Below are 13,227 nucleotides of genomic sequence, written 5' to 3' on the forward strand. Positions count from 1 at the left end.
TTTTGTGCTGTCAGCGAGAAGGCTCGTAACACATTAGCAGCGGGCGGGTGCAGAAGAACTAAACAGCTCTTTGTTTGGTGTGTAAAAAGTGTTTTTATGATGCCATTTAACACACTACACTTTCAGTAGAACCTTTGCAGCTGGTGCGTAAAAGGTGTTTTTATGCATGGAAGTCAGCTGGATGCTGGCTTGCGTTCGACAGATTTCACTCCCCATAAAAACACTTGCAGTCGGTTTGCAAAAGGATTTTGTACGCTCTGCTTTTAACACTCTTGCGCAGCTCTGCCGTGAGCAGAGCCCCCAAAAATACGGAACACTCGCAAATGTTCCCCTCCACGGAAATCTTTAGTAAAAGGCGAAAGATTTATACGACAATGAAGAGAAACTCGAGCTGTGACTCCGCCCTCTCGGGCCTGCCTTCTCCCTCTACTATACTGCTCTGCTCACCGAGGGTAATCTAGGATGCAAACTCCTGCCAGCAAGCTTTTCATCAGCAGGTCACTTGCCGGTCATCGTGCAGATTTTTGAACGGTAGCGACGGCGTGCCACCTGCAGCTCCTCGTTAGTATAGTGGACAGTATCTCCGCCTGTCACGCGGAAGACCGGGGTTCGATTCCCCGACGGGGAGACCTCTACCTTTGCTGCTGCCCAATGACCCGTACAAATTAATTTTTGCCGCAGCAGGGGCTCGCGGGCGGCCGTGGTAACCGCGGCGCGAGCCAAAAGCGATGCGTTGGCCGGGAATCGAACCCGGGTCAACTGCTTGGAAGGCAGCTATGCTCACCACTATACCACCAACGCTGACGCTCGGACGCCGGCCGATGCCGGTACTGAAGGGAACACATGAACTTATTGACCTGACCTACCGAGCTTTAATGGAGATTTTAGTGGGGTTAGATGCCATGTTGATGGCATTTAACACATTACACTTTCAGTAGAACCTTTGCAGCTGGTGTGTAAAAGGTGTTTTTATGCATGTTTTGGCTGAGTTTGCTTGGGATTTACACCGTTTTGACCAAGCAGCTGCGCGGATCAGGGAATCGGCATGGCCCTTGCAGCTCCTCGTTAGTATAGTGGACAGTATCTCCGCCTGTCACGCGGAAGACCGGGGTTCGATTCCCCGACGGGGAGACCTCTACCTTTGCTGCTGCCCAATGACCCGTACAAATTGATTTTTGCCGCAGCAGGGGCCCGCGGGCGGCCGTCGTAACCGCAGCGTGAGCCAAAAGCGATGCGTTGGCCGGGAATCGAACCCGGGTCAACTGCTTGGAAGGCAGCTATGCTCACCACTATACCACCAACGCTGACGCCCGGACACCGGCCGACGCCGACTTTTGTGCTGTCAGCGAGAAGGCTCGTAACACATTAGCAGCGGGCGGGTGCAGAAGAACTAAACAGCTCTTTGTTTGGTGTGTAAAAAGTGTTTTTATGATGCCATTTAACACACTACACTTTCAGTAGAACCTTTGCAGCTGGTGCGTAAAAGGTGTTTTTATGCATGGAAGTCAGCTGGATGCTGGCTTGCGTTCGACAGATTTCACTCCCCATAAAAACACTTGCAGTCGGTTTGCAAAAGGATTTTGTACGCTCTGCTTTTAACACTCTTGCGCAGCTCTGCCGTGAGCAGAGCCCCCAAAAATACGGAACACTCGCAAATGTTCCCCTCCACGGAAATCTTTAGTAAAAGGCGAAAGATTTATACGACAATGAAGAGAAACTCGAGCTGTGACTCCGCCCTCTCGGGCCTGCCTTCTCCCTCTACTATACTGCTCTGCTCACCGAGGGTAATCTAGGATGCAAACTCCTGCCAGCAAGCTTTTCATCAGCAGGTCACTTGCCGGTCATCGTGCAGATTTTTGAACGGTAGCGACGGCGTGCCACCTGCAGCTCCTCGTTAGTATAGTGGACAGTATCTCCGCCTGTCACGCGGAAGACCGGGGTTCGATTCCCCGACGGGGAGACCTCTACCTTTGCTGCTGCCCAATGACCCGTACAAATTAATTTTTGCCGCAGCAGGGGCTCGCGGGCGGCCGTGGTAACCGCGGCGCGAGCCAAAAGCGATGCGTTGGCCGGGAATCGAACCCGGGTCAACTGCTTGGAAGGCAGCTATGCTCACCACTATACCACCAACGCTGACGCTCGGACGCCGGCCGATGCCGGTACTGAAGGGAACACATGAACTTATTGACCTGACCTACCGAGCTTTAATGGAGATTTTAGTGGGGTTAGATGCCATGTTGATGGCATTTAACACATTACACTTTCAGTAGAACCTTTGCAGCTGGTGTGTAAAAGGTGTTTTTATGCATGTTTTGGCTGAGTTTGCTTGGGATTTACACCGTTTTGACCAAGCAGCTGCGCGGATCAGGGAATCGGCATGCCCCTTGCAGCTCCTCGTTAGTATAGTGGACAGTATCTCCGCCTGTCACGCGGAAGACCGGGGTTCGATTCCCCGACGGGGAGACCTCTACCTTTGCTGCTGCCCAATGACCCGTACAAATTGATTTTTGCCGCAGCAGGGGCCCGCGGGCGGCCGTCGTAACCGCAGCGTGAGCCAAAAGCGATGCGTTGGCCGGGAATCGAACCCGGGTCAACTGCTTGGAAGGCAGCTATGCTCACCACTATACCACCAACGCTGACGCCCGGACACCGGCCGACGCCGACTTTTGTGCTGTCAGCGAGAAGGCTCGTAACACATTAGCAGCGGGCGGGTGCAGAAGAACTAAACAGCTCTTTGTTTGGTGTGTAAAAAGTGTTTTTATGATGCCATTTAACACACTACACTTTCAGTAGAACCTTTGCAGCTGGTGCGTAAAAGGTGTTTTTATGCATGGAAGTCAGCTGGATGCTGGCTTGCGTTCGACAGATTTCACTCCCCATAAAAACACTTGCAGTCGGTTTGCAAAAGGATTTTGTACGCTCTGCTTTTAACACTCTTGCGCAGCTCTGCCGTGAGCAGAGCCCCCAAAAATACGGAACACTCGCAAATGTTCCCCTCCACGGAAATCTTTAGTAAAAGGCGAAAGATTTATACGACAAAGAAGAGAAACTCGAGCTGTGACTCCGCCCTCTCGGGCCTGCGTTCTCCCTCTACTATACTGCTCTGCTCACCGAGGGTAATCTAGGATGCAAACTCCTGCCAGCAAGCTTTTCATCAGCAGGTCACTTGCCGGTCATCGTGCAGATTTTTGAACGGTAGCGACGGCGTGCCACCTGCAGCTCCTCGTTAGTATAGTGGACAGTATCTCCGCCTGTCACGCGGAAGACCGGGGTTCGATTCCCCGACGGGGAGACCTCTACCTTTGCTGCTGCCCAATGACCCGTACAAATTAATTTTTGCCGCAGCAGGGGCTCGCGGGCGGCCGTGGTAACCGCGGCGCGAGCCAAAAGCGATGCGTTGGCCGGGAATCGAACCCGGATCAACTGCTTGGAAGGCAGCTATGCTCACCACTATACCACCAACGCTGACGCCCGTACAAATTTAACACATTACACTTTCAGTAGAACCTTTGCAGCTGGTGTGTAAAAGGTGTTTTTATGCATGTTTTGGCTGAGTTTGCTTGGGATTTACACCGTTTTGACCAAGCAGCTGCGCGGATCAGGGAATCGGCATGCCCCTTGCAGCTCCTCGTTAGTATAGTGGACAGTATCTCCGCCTGTCACGCGGAAGACCGGGGTTCGATTCCCCGACGGGGAGACCTCTACCTTTGCTGCTGCCCAATGACCCGTACAAATTAATTTTTGCCGCAGCAGGGGCTCGCGGGCGGCCGTGGTAACCGCGGCGCGAGCCAAAAGCGATGCGTTGGCCGGGAATCGAACCCGGGTCAACTGCTTGGAAGGCAGCTATGCTCACCACTATACCACCAACGCTGACGCTCGGACGCCGGCCGATGCCGGTACTGAAGGGAACACATGAACTTATTGACCTGACCTACCGAGCTTTAATGGAGATTTTAGTGGGGTTAGATGCCATGTTGATGGCATTTAACACATTACACTTTCAGTAGAACCTTTGCAGCTGGTGTGTAAAAGGTGTTTTTATGCATGTTTTGGCTGAGTTTGCTTGGGATTTACACCGTTTTGACCAAGCAGCTGCGCGGATCAGGGAATCGGCATGGCCCTTGCAGCTCCTCGTTAGTATAGTGGACAGTATCTCCGCCTGTCACGCGGAAGACCGGGGTTCGATTCCCCGACGGGGAGACCTCTACCTTTGCTGCTGCCCAATGACCCGTACAAATTGATTTTTGCCGCAGCAGGGGCCCGCGGGCGGCCGTCGTAACCGCAGCGTGAGCCAAAAGCGATGCGTTGGCCGGGAATCGAACCCGGGTCAACTGCTTGGAAGGCAGCTATGCTCACCACTATACCACCAACGCTGACGCCCGGACACCGGCCGACGCCGACTTTTGTGCTGTCAGCGAGAAGGCTCGTAACACATTAGCAGCGGGCGGGTGCAGAAGAACTAAACAGCTCTTTGTTTGGTGTGTAAAAAGTGTTTTTATGATGCCATTTAACACACTACACTTTCAGTAGAACCTTTGCAGCTGGTGCGTAAAAGGTGTTTTTATGCATGGAAGTCAGCTGGATGCTGGCTTGCGTTCGACAGATTTCACTCCCCATAAAAACACTTGCAGTCGGTTTGCAAAAGGATTTTGTACGCTCTGCTTTTAACACTCTTGCGCAGCTCTGCCGTGAGCAGAGCCCCCAAAAATACGGAACACTCGCAAATGTTCCCCTCCACGGAAATCTTTAGTAAAAGGCGAAAGATTTATACGACAATGAAGAGAAACTCGAGCTGTGACTCCGCCCTCTCGGGCCTGCGTTCTCCCTCTACTATACTGCTCTGCTCACCGAGGGTAATCTAGGATGCAAACTCCTGCCAGCAAGCTTTTCATCAGCAGGTCACTTGCCGGTCATCGTGCAGATTTTTGAACGGTAGCGACGGCGTGCCACCTGCAGCTCCTCGTTAGTATAGTGGACAGTATCTCCGCCTGTCACGCGGAAGACCGGGGTTCGATTCCCCGACGGGGAGACCTCTACCTTTGCTGCTGCCCAATGACCCGTACAAATTAATTTTTGCCGCAGCAGGGGCTCGCGGGCGGCCGTGGTAACCGCGGCGCGAGCCAAAAGCGATGCGTTGGCCGGGAATCGAACCCGGGTCAACTGCTTGGAAGGCAGCTATGCTCACCACTATACCACCAACGCTGACGCTCGGACGCCGGCCGATGCCGGTACTGAAGGGAACACATGAACTTATTGACCTGACCTACCGAGCTTTAATGGAGATTTTAGTGGGGTTAGATGCCATGTTGATGGCATTTAACACATTACACTTTCAGTAGAACCTTTGCAGCTGGTGTGTAAAAGGTGTTTTTATGCATGTTTTGGCTGAGTTTGCTTGGGATTTACACCGTTTTGACCAAGCAGCTGCGCGGATCAGGGAATCGGCATGGCCCTTGCAGCTCCTCGTTAGTATAGTGGACAGTATCTCCGCCTGTCACGCGGAAGACCGGGGTTCGATTCCCCGACGGGGAGACCTCTACCTTTGCTGCTGCCCAATGACCCGTACAAATTGATTTTTGCCGCAGCAGGGGCCCGCGGGCGGCCGTCGTAACCGCAGCGTGAGCCAAAAGCGATGCGTTGGCCGGGAATCGAACCCGGGTCAACTGCTTGGAAGGCAGCTATGCTCACCACTATACCACCAACGCTGACGCCCGGACACCGGCCGACGCCGACTTTTGTGCTGTCAGCGAGAAGGCTCGTAACACATTAGCAGCGGGCGGGTGCAGAAGAACTAAACAGCTCTTTGTTTGGTGTGTAAAAAGTGTTTTTATGATGCCATTTAACACACTACACTTTCAGTAGAACCTTTGCAGCTGGTGCGTAAAAGGTGTTTTTATGCATGGAAGTCAGCTGGATGCTGGCTTGCGTTCGACAGATTTCACTCCCCATAAAAACACTTGCAGTCGGTTTGCAAAAGGATTTTGTACGCTCTGCTTTTAACACTCTTGCGCAGCTCTGCCGTGAGCAGAGCCCCCAAAAATACGGAACACTCGCAAATGTTCCCCTCCACGGAAATCTTTAGTAAAAGGCGAAAGATTTATACGACAATGAAGAGAAACTCGAGCTGTGACTCCGCCCTCTCGGGCCTGCGTTCTCCCTCTACTATACTGCTCTGCTCACCGAGGGTAATCTAGGATGCAAACTCCTGCCAGCAAGCTTTTCATCAGCAGGTCACTTGCCGGTCATCGTGCAGATTTTTGAACGGTAGCGACGGCGTGCCACCTGCAGCTCCTCGTTAGTATAGTGGACAGTATCTCCGCCTGTCACGCGGAAGACCGGGGTTCGATTCCCCGACGGGGAGACCTCTACCTTTGCTGCTGCCCAATGACCCGTACAAATTAATTTTTGCCGCAGCAGGGGCTCGCGGGCGGCCGTGGTAACCGCGGCGCGAGCCAAAAGCGATGCGTTGGCCGGGAATCGAACCCGGGTCAACTGCTTGGAAGGCAGCTATGCTCACCACTATACCACCAACGCTGACGCTCGGACGCCGGCCGATGCCGGTACTGAAGGGAACACATGAACTTATTGACCTGACCTACCGAGCTTTAATGGAGATTTTAGTGGGGTTAGATGCCATGTTGATGGCATTTAACACATTACACTTTCAGTAGAACCTTTGCAGCTGGTGTGTAAAAGGTGTTTTTATGCATGTTTTGGCTGAGTTTGCTTGGGATTTACACCGTTTTGACCAAGCAGCTGCGCGGATCAGGGAATCGGCATGCCCCTTGCAGCTCCTCGTTAGTATAGTGGACAGTATCTCCGCCTGTCACGCGGAAGACCGGGGTTCGATTCCCCGACGGGGAGACCTCTACCTTTGCTGCTGCCCAATGACCCGTACAAATTAATTTTTGCCGCAGCAGGGGCTCGCGGGCGGCCGTGGTAACCGCGGCGCGAGCCAAAAGCGATGCGTTGGCCGGGAATCGAACCCGGGTCAACTGCTTGGAAGGCAGCTATGCTCACCACTATACCACCAACGCTGACGCTCGGACGCCGGCCGATGCCGGTACTGAAGGGAACACATGAACTTATTGACCTGACCTACCGAGCTTTAATGGAGATTTTAGTGGGGTTAGATGCCATGTTGATGGCATTTAACACATTACACTTTCAGTAGAACCTTTGCAGCTGGTGTGTAAAAGGTGTTTTTATGCATGTTTTGGCTGAGTTTGCTTGGGATTTACACCGTTTTGACCAAGCAGCTGCGCGGATCAGGGAATCGGCATGGCCCTTGCAGCTCCTCGTTAGTATAGTGGACAGTATCTCCGCCTGTCACGCGGAAGACCGGGGTTCGATTCCCCGACGGGGAGACCTCTACCTTTGCTGCTGCCCAATGACCCGTACAAATTGATTTTTGCCGCAGCAGGGGCCCGCGGGCGGCCGTCGTAACCGCAGCGTGAGCCAAAAGCGATGCGTTGGCCGGGAATCGAACCCGGGTCAACTGCTTGGAAGGCAGCTATGCTCACCACTATACCACCAACGCTGACGCCCGGACACCGGCCGACGCCGACTTTTGTGCTGTCAGCGAGAAGGCTCGTAACACATTAGCAGCGGGCGGGTGCAGAAGAACTAAACAGCTCTTTGTTTGGTGTGTAAAAAGTGTTTTTATGATGCCATTTAACACACTACACTTTCAGTAGAACCTTTGCAGCTGGTGCGTAAAAGGTGTTTTTATGCATGGAAGTCAGCTGGATGCTGGCTTGCGTTCGACAGATTTCACTCCCCATAAAAACACTTGCAGTCGGTTTGCAAAAGGATTTTGTACGCTCTGCTTTTAACACTCTTGCGCAGCTCTGCCGTGAGCAGAGCCCCCAAAAATACGGAACACTCGCAAATGTTCCCCTCCACGGAAATCTTTAGTAAAAGGCGAAAGATTTATACGACAATGAAGAGAAACTCGAGCTGTGACTCCGCCCTCTCGGGCCTGCGTTCTCCCTCTACTATACTGCTCTGCTCACCGAGGGTAATCTAGGATGCAAACTCCTGCCAGCAAGCTTTTCATCAGCAGGTCACTTGCCGGTCATCGTGCAGATTTTTGAACGGTAGCGACGGCGTGCCACCTGCAGCTCCTCGTTAGTATAGTGGACAGTATCTCCGCCTGTCACGCGGAAGACCGGGGTTCGATTCCCCGACGGGGAGACCTCTACCTTTGCTGCTGCCCAATGACCCGTACAAATTAATTTTTGCCGCAGCAGGGGCTCGCGGGCGGCCGTGGTAACCGCGGCGCGAGCCAAAAGCGATGCGTTGGCCGGGAATCGAACCCGGGTCAACTGCTTGGAAGGCAGCTATGCTCACCACTATACCACCAACGCTGACGCTCGGACGCCGGCCGATGCCGGTACTGAAGGGAACACATGAACTTATTGACCTGACCTACCGAGCTTTAATGGAGATTTTAGTGGGGTTAGATGCCATGTTGATGGCATTTAACACATTACACTTTCAGTAGAACCTTTGCAGCTGGTGTGTAAAAGGTGTTTTTATGCATGTTTTGGCTGAGTTTGCTTGGGATTTACACCGTTTTGACCAAGCAGCTGCGCGGATCAGGGAATCGGCATGGCCCTTGCAGCTCCTCGTTAGTATAGTGGACAGTATCTCCGCCTGTCACGCGGAAGACCGGGGTTCGATTCCCCGACGGGGAGACCTCTACCTTTGCTGCTGCCCAATGACCCGTACAAATTGATTTTTGCCGCAGCAGGGGCCCGCGGGCGGCCGTCGTAACCGCAGCGTGAGCCAAAAGCGATGCGTTGGCCGGGAATCGAACCCGGGTCAACTGCTTGGAAGGCAGCTATGCTCACCACTATACCACCAACGCTGACGCCCGGACACCGGCCGACGCCGACTTTTGTGCTGTCAGCGAGAAGGCTCGTAACACATTAGCAGCGGGCGGGTGCAGAAGAACTAAACAGCTCTTTGTTTGGTGTGTAAAAAGTGTTTTTATGATGCCATTTAACACACTACACTTTCAGTAGAACCTTTGCAGCTGGTGCGTAAAAGGTGTTTTTATGCATGGAAGTCAGCTGGATGCTGGCTTGCGTTCGACAGATTTCACTCCCCATAAAAACACTTGCAGTCGGTTTGCAAAAGGATTTTGTACGCTCTGCTTTTAACACTCTTGCGCAGCTCTGCCGTGAGCAGAGCCCCCAAAAATACGGAACACTCGCAAATGTTCCCCTCCACGGAAATCTTTAGTAAAAGGCGAAAGATTTATACGACAATGAAGAGAAACTCGAGCTGTGACTCCGCCCTCTCGGGCCTGCCTTCTCCCTCTACTATACTGCTCTGCTCACCGAGGGTAATCTAGGATGCAAACTCCTGCCAGCAAGCTTTTCATCAGCAGGTCACTTGCCGGTCATCGTGCAGATTTTTGAACGGTAGCGACGGCGTGCCACCTGCAGCTCCTCGTTAGTATAGTGGACAGTATCTCCGCCTGTCACGCGGAAGACCGGGGTTCGATTCCCCGACGGGGAGACCTCTACCTTTGCTGCTGCCCAATGACCCGTACAAATTAATTTTTGCCGCAGCAGGGGCTCGCGGGCGGCCGTGGTAACCGCGGCGCGAGCCAAAAGCGATGCGTTGGCCGGGAATCGAACCCGGGTCAACTGCTTGGAAGGCAGCTATGCTCACCACTATACCACCAACGCTGACGCTCGGACGCCGGCCGATGCCGGTACTGAAGGGAACACATGAACTTATTGACCTGACCTACCGAGCTTTAATGGAGATTTTAGTGGGGTTAGATGCCATGTTGATGGCATTTAACACATTACACTTTCAGTAGAACCTTTGCAGCTGGTGTGTAAAAGGTGTTTTTATGCATGTTTTGGCTGAGTTTGCTTGGGATTTACACCGTTTTGACCAAGCAGCTGCGCGGATCAGGGAATCGGCATGCCCCTTGCAGCTCCTCGTTAGTATAGTGGACAGTATCTCCGCCTGTCACGCGGAAGACCGGGGTTCGATTCCCCGACGGGGAGACCTCTACCTTTGCTGCTGCCCAATGACCCGTACAAATTGATTTTTGCCGCAGCAGGGGCCCGCGGGCGGCCGTCGTAACCGCAGCGTGAGCCAAAAGCGATGCGTTGGCCGGGAATCGAACCCGGGTCAACTGCTTGGAAGGCAGCTATGCTCACCACTATACCACCAACGCTGACGCCCGGACACCGGCCGACGCCGACTTTTGTGCTGTCAGCGAGAAGGCTCGTAACACATTAGCAGCGGGCGGGTGCAGAAGAACTAAACAGCTCTTTGTTTGGTGTGTAAAAAGTGTTTTTATGATGCCATTTAACACACTACACTTTCAGTAGAACCTTTGCAGCTGGTGCGTAAAAGGTGTTTTTATGCATGGAAGTCAGCTGGATGCTGGCTTGCGTTCGACAGATTTCACTCCCCATAAAAACACTTGCAGTCGGTTTGCAAAAGGATTTTGTACGCTCTGCTTTTAACACTCTTGCGCAGCTCTGCCGTGAGCAGAGCCCCCAAAAATACGGAACACTCGCAAATGTTCCCCTCCACGGAAATCTTTAGTAAAAGGCGAAAGATTTATACGACAATGAAGAGAAACTCGAGCTGTGACTCCGCCCTCTCGGGCCTGCGTTCTCCCTCTACTATACTGCTCTGCTCACCGAGGGTAATCTAGGATGCAAACTCCTGCCAGCAAGCTTTTCATCAGCAGGTCACTTGCCGGTCATCGTGCAGATTTTTGAACGGTAGCGACGGCGTGCCACCTGCAGCTCCTCGTTAGTATAGTGGACAGTATCTCCGCCTGTCACGCGGAAGACCGGGGTTCGATTCCCCGACGGGGAGACCTCTACCTTTGCTGCTGCCCAATGACCCGTACAAATTAATTTTTGCCGCAGCAGGGGCTCGCGGGCGGCCGTGGTAACCGCGGCGCGAGCCAAAAGCGATGCGTTGGCCGGGAATCGAACCCGGGTCAACTGCTTGGAAGGCAGCTATGCTCACCACTATACCACCAACGCTGACGCTCGGACGCCGGCCGATGCCGGTACTGAAGGGAACACATGAACTTATTGACCTGACCTACCGAGCTTTAATGGAGATTTTAGTGGGGTTAGATGCCATGTTGATGGCATTTAACACATTACACTTTCAGTAGAACCTTTGCAGCTGGTGTGTAAAAGGTGTTTTTATGCATGTTTTGGCTGAGTTTGCTTGGGATTTACACCGTTTTGACCAAGCAGCTGCGCGGATCAGGGAATCGGCATGCCCCTTGCAGCTCCTCGTTAGTATAGTGGACAGTATCTCCGCCTGTCACGCGGAAGACCGGGGTTCGATTCCCCGACGGGGAGACCTCTACCTTTGCTGCTGCCCAATGACCCGTACAAATTAATTTTTGCCGCAGCAGGGGCTCGCGGGCGGCCGTGGTAACCGCGGCGCGAGCCAAAAGCGATGCGTTGGCCGGGAATCGAACCCGGGTCAACTGCTTGGAAGGCAGCTATGCTCACCACTATACCACCAACGCTGACGCTCGGACGCCGGCCGATGCCGGTACTGAAGGGAACACATGAACTTATTGACCTGACCTACCGAGCTTTAATGGAGATTTTAGTGGGGTTAGATGCCATGTTGATGGCATTTAACACATTACACTTTCAGTAGAACCTTTGCAGCTGGTGTGTAAAAGGTGTTTTTATGCATGTTTTGGCTGAGTTTGCTTGGGATTTACACCGTTTTGACCAAGCAGCTGCGCGGATCAGGGAATCGGCATGGCCCTTGCAGCTCCTCGTTAGTATAGTGGACAGTATCTCCGCCTGTCACGCGGAAGACCGGGGTTCGATTCCCCGACGGGGAGACCTCTACCTTTGCTGCTGCCCAATGACCCGTACAAATTGATTTTTGCCGCAGCAGGGGCCCGCGGGCGGCCGTCGTAACCGCAGCGTGAGCCAAAAGCGATGCGTTGGCCGGGAATCGAACCCGGGTCAACTGCTTGGAAGGCAGCTATGCTCACCACTATACCACCAACGCTGACGCCCGGACACCGGCCGACGCCGACTTTTGTGCTGTCAGCGAGAAGGCTCGTAACACATTAGCAGCGGGCGGGTGCAGAAGAACTAAACAGCTCTTTGTTTGGTGTGTAAAAAGTGTTTTTATGATGCCATTTAACACACTACACTTTCAGTAGAACCTTTGCAGCTGGTGCGTAAAAGGTGTTTTTATGCATGGAAGTCAGCTGGATGCTGGCTTGCGTTCGACAGATTTCACTCCCCATAAAAACACTTGCAGTCGGTTTGCAAAAGGATTTTGTACGCTCTGCTTTTAACACTCTTGCGCAGCTCTGCCGTGAGCAGAGCCCCCAAAAATACGGAACACTCGCAAATGTTCCCCTCCACGGAAATCTTTAGTAAAAGGCGAAAGATTTATACGACAATGAAGAGAAACTCGAGCTGTGACTCCGCCCTCTCGGGCCTGCGTTCTCCCTCTACTATACTGCTCTGCTCACCGAGGGTAATCTAGGATGCAAACTCCTGCCAGCAAGCTTTTCATCAGCAGGTCACTTGCCGGTCATCGTGCAGATTTTTGAACGGTAGCGACGGCGTGCCACCTGCAGCTCCTCGTTAGTATAGTGGACAGTATCTCCGCCTGTCACGCGGAAGACCGGGGTTCGATTCCCCGACGGGGAGACCTCTACCTTTGCTGCTGCCCAATGACCCGTACAAATTAATTTTTGCCGCAGCAGGGGCTCGCGGGCGGCCGTGGTAACCGCGGCGCGAGCCAAAAGCGATGCGTTGGCCGGGAATCGAACCCGGGTCAACTGCTTGGAAGGCAGCTATGCTCACCACTATACCACCAACGCTGACGCTCGGACGCCGGCCGATGCCGGTACTGAAGGGAACACATGAACTTATTGACCTGACCTACCGAGCTTTAATGGAGATTTTAGTGGGGTTAGATGCCATGTTGATGGCATTTAACACATTACACTTTCAGTAGAACCTTTGCAGCTGGTGTGTAAAAGGTGTTTTTATGCATGTTTTGGCTGAGTTTGCTTGGGATTTACACCGTTTTGACCAAGCAGCTGCGCGGATCAGGGAATCGGCATGCCCCTTGCAGCTCCTCGTTAGTATAGTGGACAGTATCTCCGCCTGTCACGCGGAAGACCGGGGTTCGATTCCCCGACGGGGAGACCTCTACCTTTGCTGCTGCCCAATGACC

The 13,227-nt window shown here is 53.1% G+C and overlaps 49 non-coding genes across 49 annotated transcripts; 21 read left to right on the top strand and 28 right to left on the bottom strand.

Moving 5' to 3' along the window:
• Positions 1–278: 278 nt before the first annotated feature.
• Positions 279–393, bottom strand: LOC137016158 (U5 spliceosomal RNA). The gene has a single exon (XR_010894131.1). It is a non-coding gene; the product is annotated as a U5 spliceosomal RNA (small nuclear RNA).
• Positions 394–556: 163 nt separating this feature from the next.
• On the top strand, positions 557–628 carry trnad-guc (transfer RNA aspartic acid (anticodon GUC)). The gene has a single exon. It is a non-coding gene; the product is annotated as a tRNA-Asp (tRNA).
• Positions 629–729: 101 nt separating this feature from the next.
• On the bottom strand, positions 730–801 carry trnag-ucc (transfer RNA glycine (anticodon UCC)). The gene has a single exon. It is a non-coding gene; the product is annotated as a tRNA-Gly (tRNA).
• A 258-nt stretch (positions 802–1,059) lies between these two features.
• On the top strand, positions 1,060–1,131 carry trnad-guc (transfer RNA aspartic acid (anticodon GUC)). Its single transcript has one exon. It is a non-coding gene; the product is annotated as a tRNA-Asp (tRNA).
• Positions 1,132–1,232: 101 nt separating this feature from the next.
• On the bottom strand, positions 1,233–1,304 carry trnag-ucc (transfer RNA glycine (anticodon UCC)). The gene has a single exon. It is a non-coding gene; the product is annotated as a tRNA-Gly (tRNA).
• A 306-nt stretch (positions 1,305–1,610) lies between these two features.
• Positions 1,611–1,725, bottom strand: LOC137016170 (U5 spliceosomal RNA). Its single transcript, XR_010894142.1, has one exon. It is a non-coding gene; the product is annotated as a U5 spliceosomal RNA (small nuclear RNA).
• Positions 1,726–1,888: 163 nt separating this feature from the next.
• On the top strand, positions 1,889–1,960 carry trnad-guc (transfer RNA aspartic acid (anticodon GUC)). The gene has a single exon. It is a non-coding gene; the product is annotated as a tRNA-Asp (tRNA).
• Positions 1,961–2,061: 101 nt separating this feature from the next.
• Positions 2,062–2,133, bottom strand: trnag-ucc (transfer RNA glycine (anticodon UCC)). The gene has a single exon. It is a non-coding gene; the product is annotated as a tRNA-Gly (tRNA).
• A 258-nt stretch (positions 2,134–2,391) lies between these two features.
• On the top strand, positions 2,392–2,463 carry trnad-guc (transfer RNA aspartic acid (anticodon GUC)). Its single transcript has one exon. It is a non-coding gene; the product is annotated as a tRNA-Asp (tRNA).
• A 101-nt stretch (positions 2,464–2,564) lies between these two features.
• Positions 2,565–2,636, bottom strand: trnag-ucc (transfer RNA glycine (anticodon UCC)). The gene has a single exon. It is a non-coding gene; the product is annotated as a tRNA-Gly (tRNA).
• A 306-nt stretch (positions 2,637–2,942) lies between these two features.
• LOC137016180 (U5 spliceosomal RNA) lies at positions 2,943–3,057 on the bottom strand. The gene has a single exon (XR_010894152.1). It is a non-coding gene; the product is annotated as a U5 spliceosomal RNA (small nuclear RNA).
• Positions 3,058–3,220: 163 nt separating this feature from the next.
• Positions 3,221–3,292, top strand: trnad-guc (transfer RNA aspartic acid (anticodon GUC)). The gene has a single exon. It is a non-coding gene; the product is annotated as a tRNA-Asp (tRNA).
• A 333-nt stretch (positions 3,293–3,625) lies between these two features.
• On the top strand, positions 3,626–3,697 carry trnad-guc (transfer RNA aspartic acid (anticodon GUC)). Its single transcript has one exon. It is a non-coding gene; the product is annotated as a tRNA-Asp (tRNA).
• A 101-nt stretch (positions 3,698–3,798) lies between these two features.
• trnag-ucc (transfer RNA glycine (anticodon UCC)) lies at positions 3,799–3,870 on the bottom strand. Its single transcript has one exon. It is a non-coding gene; the product is annotated as a tRNA-Gly (tRNA).
• A 258-nt stretch (positions 3,871–4,128) lies between these two features.
• trnad-guc (transfer RNA aspartic acid (anticodon GUC)) lies at positions 4,129–4,200 on the top strand. The gene has a single exon. It is a non-coding gene; the product is annotated as a tRNA-Asp (tRNA).
• A 101-nt stretch (positions 4,201–4,301) lies between these two features.
• On the bottom strand, positions 4,302–4,373 carry trnag-ucc (transfer RNA glycine (anticodon UCC)). Its single transcript has one exon. It is a non-coding gene; the product is annotated as a tRNA-Gly (tRNA).
• Positions 4,374–4,679: 306 nt separating this feature from the next.
• On the bottom strand, positions 4,680–4,794 carry LOC137016181 (U5 spliceosomal RNA). Its single transcript, XR_010894153.1, has one exon. It is a non-coding gene; the product is annotated as a U5 spliceosomal RNA (small nuclear RNA).
• Positions 4,795–4,957: 163 nt separating this feature from the next.
• Positions 4,958–5,029, top strand: trnad-guc (transfer RNA aspartic acid (anticodon GUC)). Its single transcript has one exon. It is a non-coding gene; the product is annotated as a tRNA-Asp (tRNA).
• Positions 5,030–5,130: 101 nt separating this feature from the next.
• trnag-ucc (transfer RNA glycine (anticodon UCC)) lies at positions 5,131–5,202 on the bottom strand. The gene has a single exon. It is a non-coding gene; the product is annotated as a tRNA-Gly (tRNA).
• Positions 5,203–5,460: 258 nt separating this feature from the next.
• On the top strand, positions 5,461–5,532 carry trnad-guc (transfer RNA aspartic acid (anticodon GUC)). The gene has a single exon. It is a non-coding gene; the product is annotated as a tRNA-Asp (tRNA).
• Positions 5,533–5,633: 101 nt separating this feature from the next.
• On the bottom strand, positions 5,634–5,705 carry trnag-ucc (transfer RNA glycine (anticodon UCC)). Its single transcript has one exon. It is a non-coding gene; the product is annotated as a tRNA-Gly (tRNA).
• A 306-nt stretch (positions 5,706–6,011) lies between these two features.
• Positions 6,012–6,126, bottom strand: LOC137016182 (U5 spliceosomal RNA). The gene has a single exon (XR_010894154.1). It is a non-coding gene; the product is annotated as a U5 spliceosomal RNA (small nuclear RNA).
• Positions 6,127–6,289: 163 nt separating this feature from the next.
• Positions 6,290–6,361, top strand: trnad-guc (transfer RNA aspartic acid (anticodon GUC)). Its single transcript has one exon. It is a non-coding gene; the product is annotated as a tRNA-Asp (tRNA).
• A 101-nt stretch (positions 6,362–6,462) lies between these two features.
• trnag-ucc (transfer RNA glycine (anticodon UCC)) lies at positions 6,463–6,534 on the bottom strand. The gene has a single exon. It is a non-coding gene; the product is annotated as a tRNA-Gly (tRNA).
• Positions 6,535–6,792: 258 nt separating this feature from the next.
• On the top strand, positions 6,793–6,864 carry trnad-guc (transfer RNA aspartic acid (anticodon GUC)). Its single transcript has one exon. It is a non-coding gene; the product is annotated as a tRNA-Asp (tRNA).
• A 101-nt stretch (positions 6,865–6,965) lies between these two features.
• trnag-ucc (transfer RNA glycine (anticodon UCC)) lies at positions 6,966–7,037 on the bottom strand. The gene has a single exon. It is a non-coding gene; the product is annotated as a tRNA-Gly (tRNA).
• Positions 7,038–7,295: 258 nt separating this feature from the next.
• Positions 7,296–7,367, top strand: trnad-guc (transfer RNA aspartic acid (anticodon GUC)). Its single transcript has one exon. It is a non-coding gene; the product is annotated as a tRNA-Asp (tRNA).
• Positions 7,368–7,468: 101 nt separating this feature from the next.
• On the bottom strand, positions 7,469–7,540 carry trnag-ucc (transfer RNA glycine (anticodon UCC)). The gene has a single exon. It is a non-coding gene; the product is annotated as a tRNA-Gly (tRNA).
• A 306-nt stretch (positions 7,541–7,846) lies between these two features.
• LOC137016183 (U5 spliceosomal RNA) lies at positions 7,847–7,961 on the bottom strand. The gene has a single exon (XR_010894155.1). It is a non-coding gene; the product is annotated as a U5 spliceosomal RNA (small nuclear RNA).
• A 163-nt stretch (positions 7,962–8,124) lies between these two features.
• On the top strand, positions 8,125–8,196 carry trnad-guc (transfer RNA aspartic acid (anticodon GUC)). Its single transcript has one exon. It is a non-coding gene; the product is annotated as a tRNA-Asp (tRNA).
• Positions 8,197–8,297: 101 nt separating this feature from the next.
• Positions 8,298–8,369, bottom strand: trnag-ucc (transfer RNA glycine (anticodon UCC)). Its single transcript has one exon. It is a non-coding gene; the product is annotated as a tRNA-Gly (tRNA).
• Positions 8,370–8,627: 258 nt separating this feature from the next.
• On the top strand, positions 8,628–8,699 carry trnad-guc (transfer RNA aspartic acid (anticodon GUC)). Its single transcript has one exon. It is a non-coding gene; the product is annotated as a tRNA-Asp (tRNA).
• Positions 8,700–8,800: 101 nt separating this feature from the next.
• On the bottom strand, positions 8,801–8,872 carry trnag-ucc (transfer RNA glycine (anticodon UCC)). The gene has a single exon. It is a non-coding gene; the product is annotated as a tRNA-Gly (tRNA).
• A 306-nt stretch (positions 8,873–9,178) lies between these two features.
• On the bottom strand, positions 9,179–9,293 carry LOC137016159 (U5 spliceosomal RNA). Its single transcript, XR_010894132.1, has one exon. It is a non-coding gene; the product is annotated as a U5 spliceosomal RNA (small nuclear RNA).
• Positions 9,294–9,456: 163 nt separating this feature from the next.
• Positions 9,457–9,528, top strand: trnad-guc (transfer RNA aspartic acid (anticodon GUC)). The gene has a single exon. It is a non-coding gene; the product is annotated as a tRNA-Asp (tRNA).
• A 101-nt stretch (positions 9,529–9,629) lies between these two features.
• trnag-ucc (transfer RNA glycine (anticodon UCC)) lies at positions 9,630–9,701 on the bottom strand. Its single transcript has one exon. It is a non-coding gene; the product is annotated as a tRNA-Gly (tRNA).
• A 258-nt stretch (positions 9,702–9,959) lies between these two features.
• On the top strand, positions 9,960–10,031 carry trnad-guc (transfer RNA aspartic acid (anticodon GUC)). Its single transcript has one exon. It is a non-coding gene; the product is annotated as a tRNA-Asp (tRNA).
• A 101-nt stretch (positions 10,032–10,132) lies between these two features.
• On the bottom strand, positions 10,133–10,204 carry trnag-ucc (transfer RNA glycine (anticodon UCC)). Its single transcript has one exon. It is a non-coding gene; the product is annotated as a tRNA-Gly (tRNA).
• Positions 10,205–10,510: 306 nt separating this feature from the next.
• On the bottom strand, positions 10,511–10,625 carry LOC137016160 (U5 spliceosomal RNA). Its single transcript, XR_010894133.1, has one exon. It is a non-coding gene; the product is annotated as a U5 spliceosomal RNA (small nuclear RNA).
• Positions 10,626–10,788: 163 nt separating this feature from the next.
• trnad-guc (transfer RNA aspartic acid (anticodon GUC)) lies at positions 10,789–10,860 on the top strand. Its single transcript has one exon. It is a non-coding gene; the product is annotated as a tRNA-Asp (tRNA).
• Positions 10,861–10,961: 101 nt separating this feature from the next.
• trnag-ucc (transfer RNA glycine (anticodon UCC)) lies at positions 10,962–11,033 on the bottom strand. The gene has a single exon. It is a non-coding gene; the product is annotated as a tRNA-Gly (tRNA).
• Positions 11,034–11,291: 258 nt separating this feature from the next.
• trnad-guc (transfer RNA aspartic acid (anticodon GUC)) lies at positions 11,292–11,363 on the top strand. The gene has a single exon. It is a non-coding gene; the product is annotated as a tRNA-Asp (tRNA).
• A 101-nt stretch (positions 11,364–11,464) lies between these two features.
• On the bottom strand, positions 11,465–11,536 carry trnag-ucc (transfer RNA glycine (anticodon UCC)). Its single transcript has one exon. It is a non-coding gene; the product is annotated as a tRNA-Gly (tRNA).
• A 258-nt stretch (positions 11,537–11,794) lies between these two features.
• Positions 11,795–11,866, top strand: trnad-guc (transfer RNA aspartic acid (anticodon GUC)). Its single transcript has one exon. It is a non-coding gene; the product is annotated as a tRNA-Asp (tRNA).
• A 101-nt stretch (positions 11,867–11,967) lies between these two features.
• Positions 11,968–12,039, bottom strand: trnag-ucc (transfer RNA glycine (anticodon UCC)). Its single transcript has one exon. It is a non-coding gene; the product is annotated as a tRNA-Gly (tRNA).
• Positions 12,040–12,345: 306 nt separating this feature from the next.
• Positions 12,346–12,460, bottom strand: LOC137016161 (U5 spliceosomal RNA). The gene has a single exon (XR_010894134.1). It is a non-coding gene; the product is annotated as a U5 spliceosomal RNA (small nuclear RNA).
• Positions 12,461–12,623: 163 nt separating this feature from the next.
• On the top strand, positions 12,624–12,695 carry trnad-guc (transfer RNA aspartic acid (anticodon GUC)). Its single transcript has one exon. It is a non-coding gene; the product is annotated as a tRNA-Asp (tRNA).
• Positions 12,696–12,796: 101 nt separating this feature from the next.
• Positions 12,797–12,868, bottom strand: trnag-ucc (transfer RNA glycine (anticodon UCC)). The gene has a single exon. It is a non-coding gene; the product is annotated as a tRNA-Gly (tRNA).
• A 258-nt stretch (positions 12,869–13,126) lies between these two features.
• trnad-guc (transfer RNA aspartic acid (anticodon GUC)) lies at positions 13,127–13,198 on the top strand. The gene has a single exon. It is a non-coding gene; the product is annotated as a tRNA-Asp (tRNA).
• The last annotated feature ends 29 nt before the right edge of the window (positions 13,199–13,227 follow it).

Source organism: Chanodichthys erythropterus, unplaced genomic scaffold, assembly GCF_024489055.1.
Source record: "Chanodichthys erythropterus isolate Z2021 unplaced genomic scaffold, ASM2448905v1 ctg000380_np12, whole genome shotgun sequence".
In the NCBI taxonomy this organism is placed as follows: Eukaryota; Metazoa; Chordata; class Actinopteri; order Cypriniformes; family Xenocyprididae; genus Chanodichthys; species Chanodichthys erythropterus.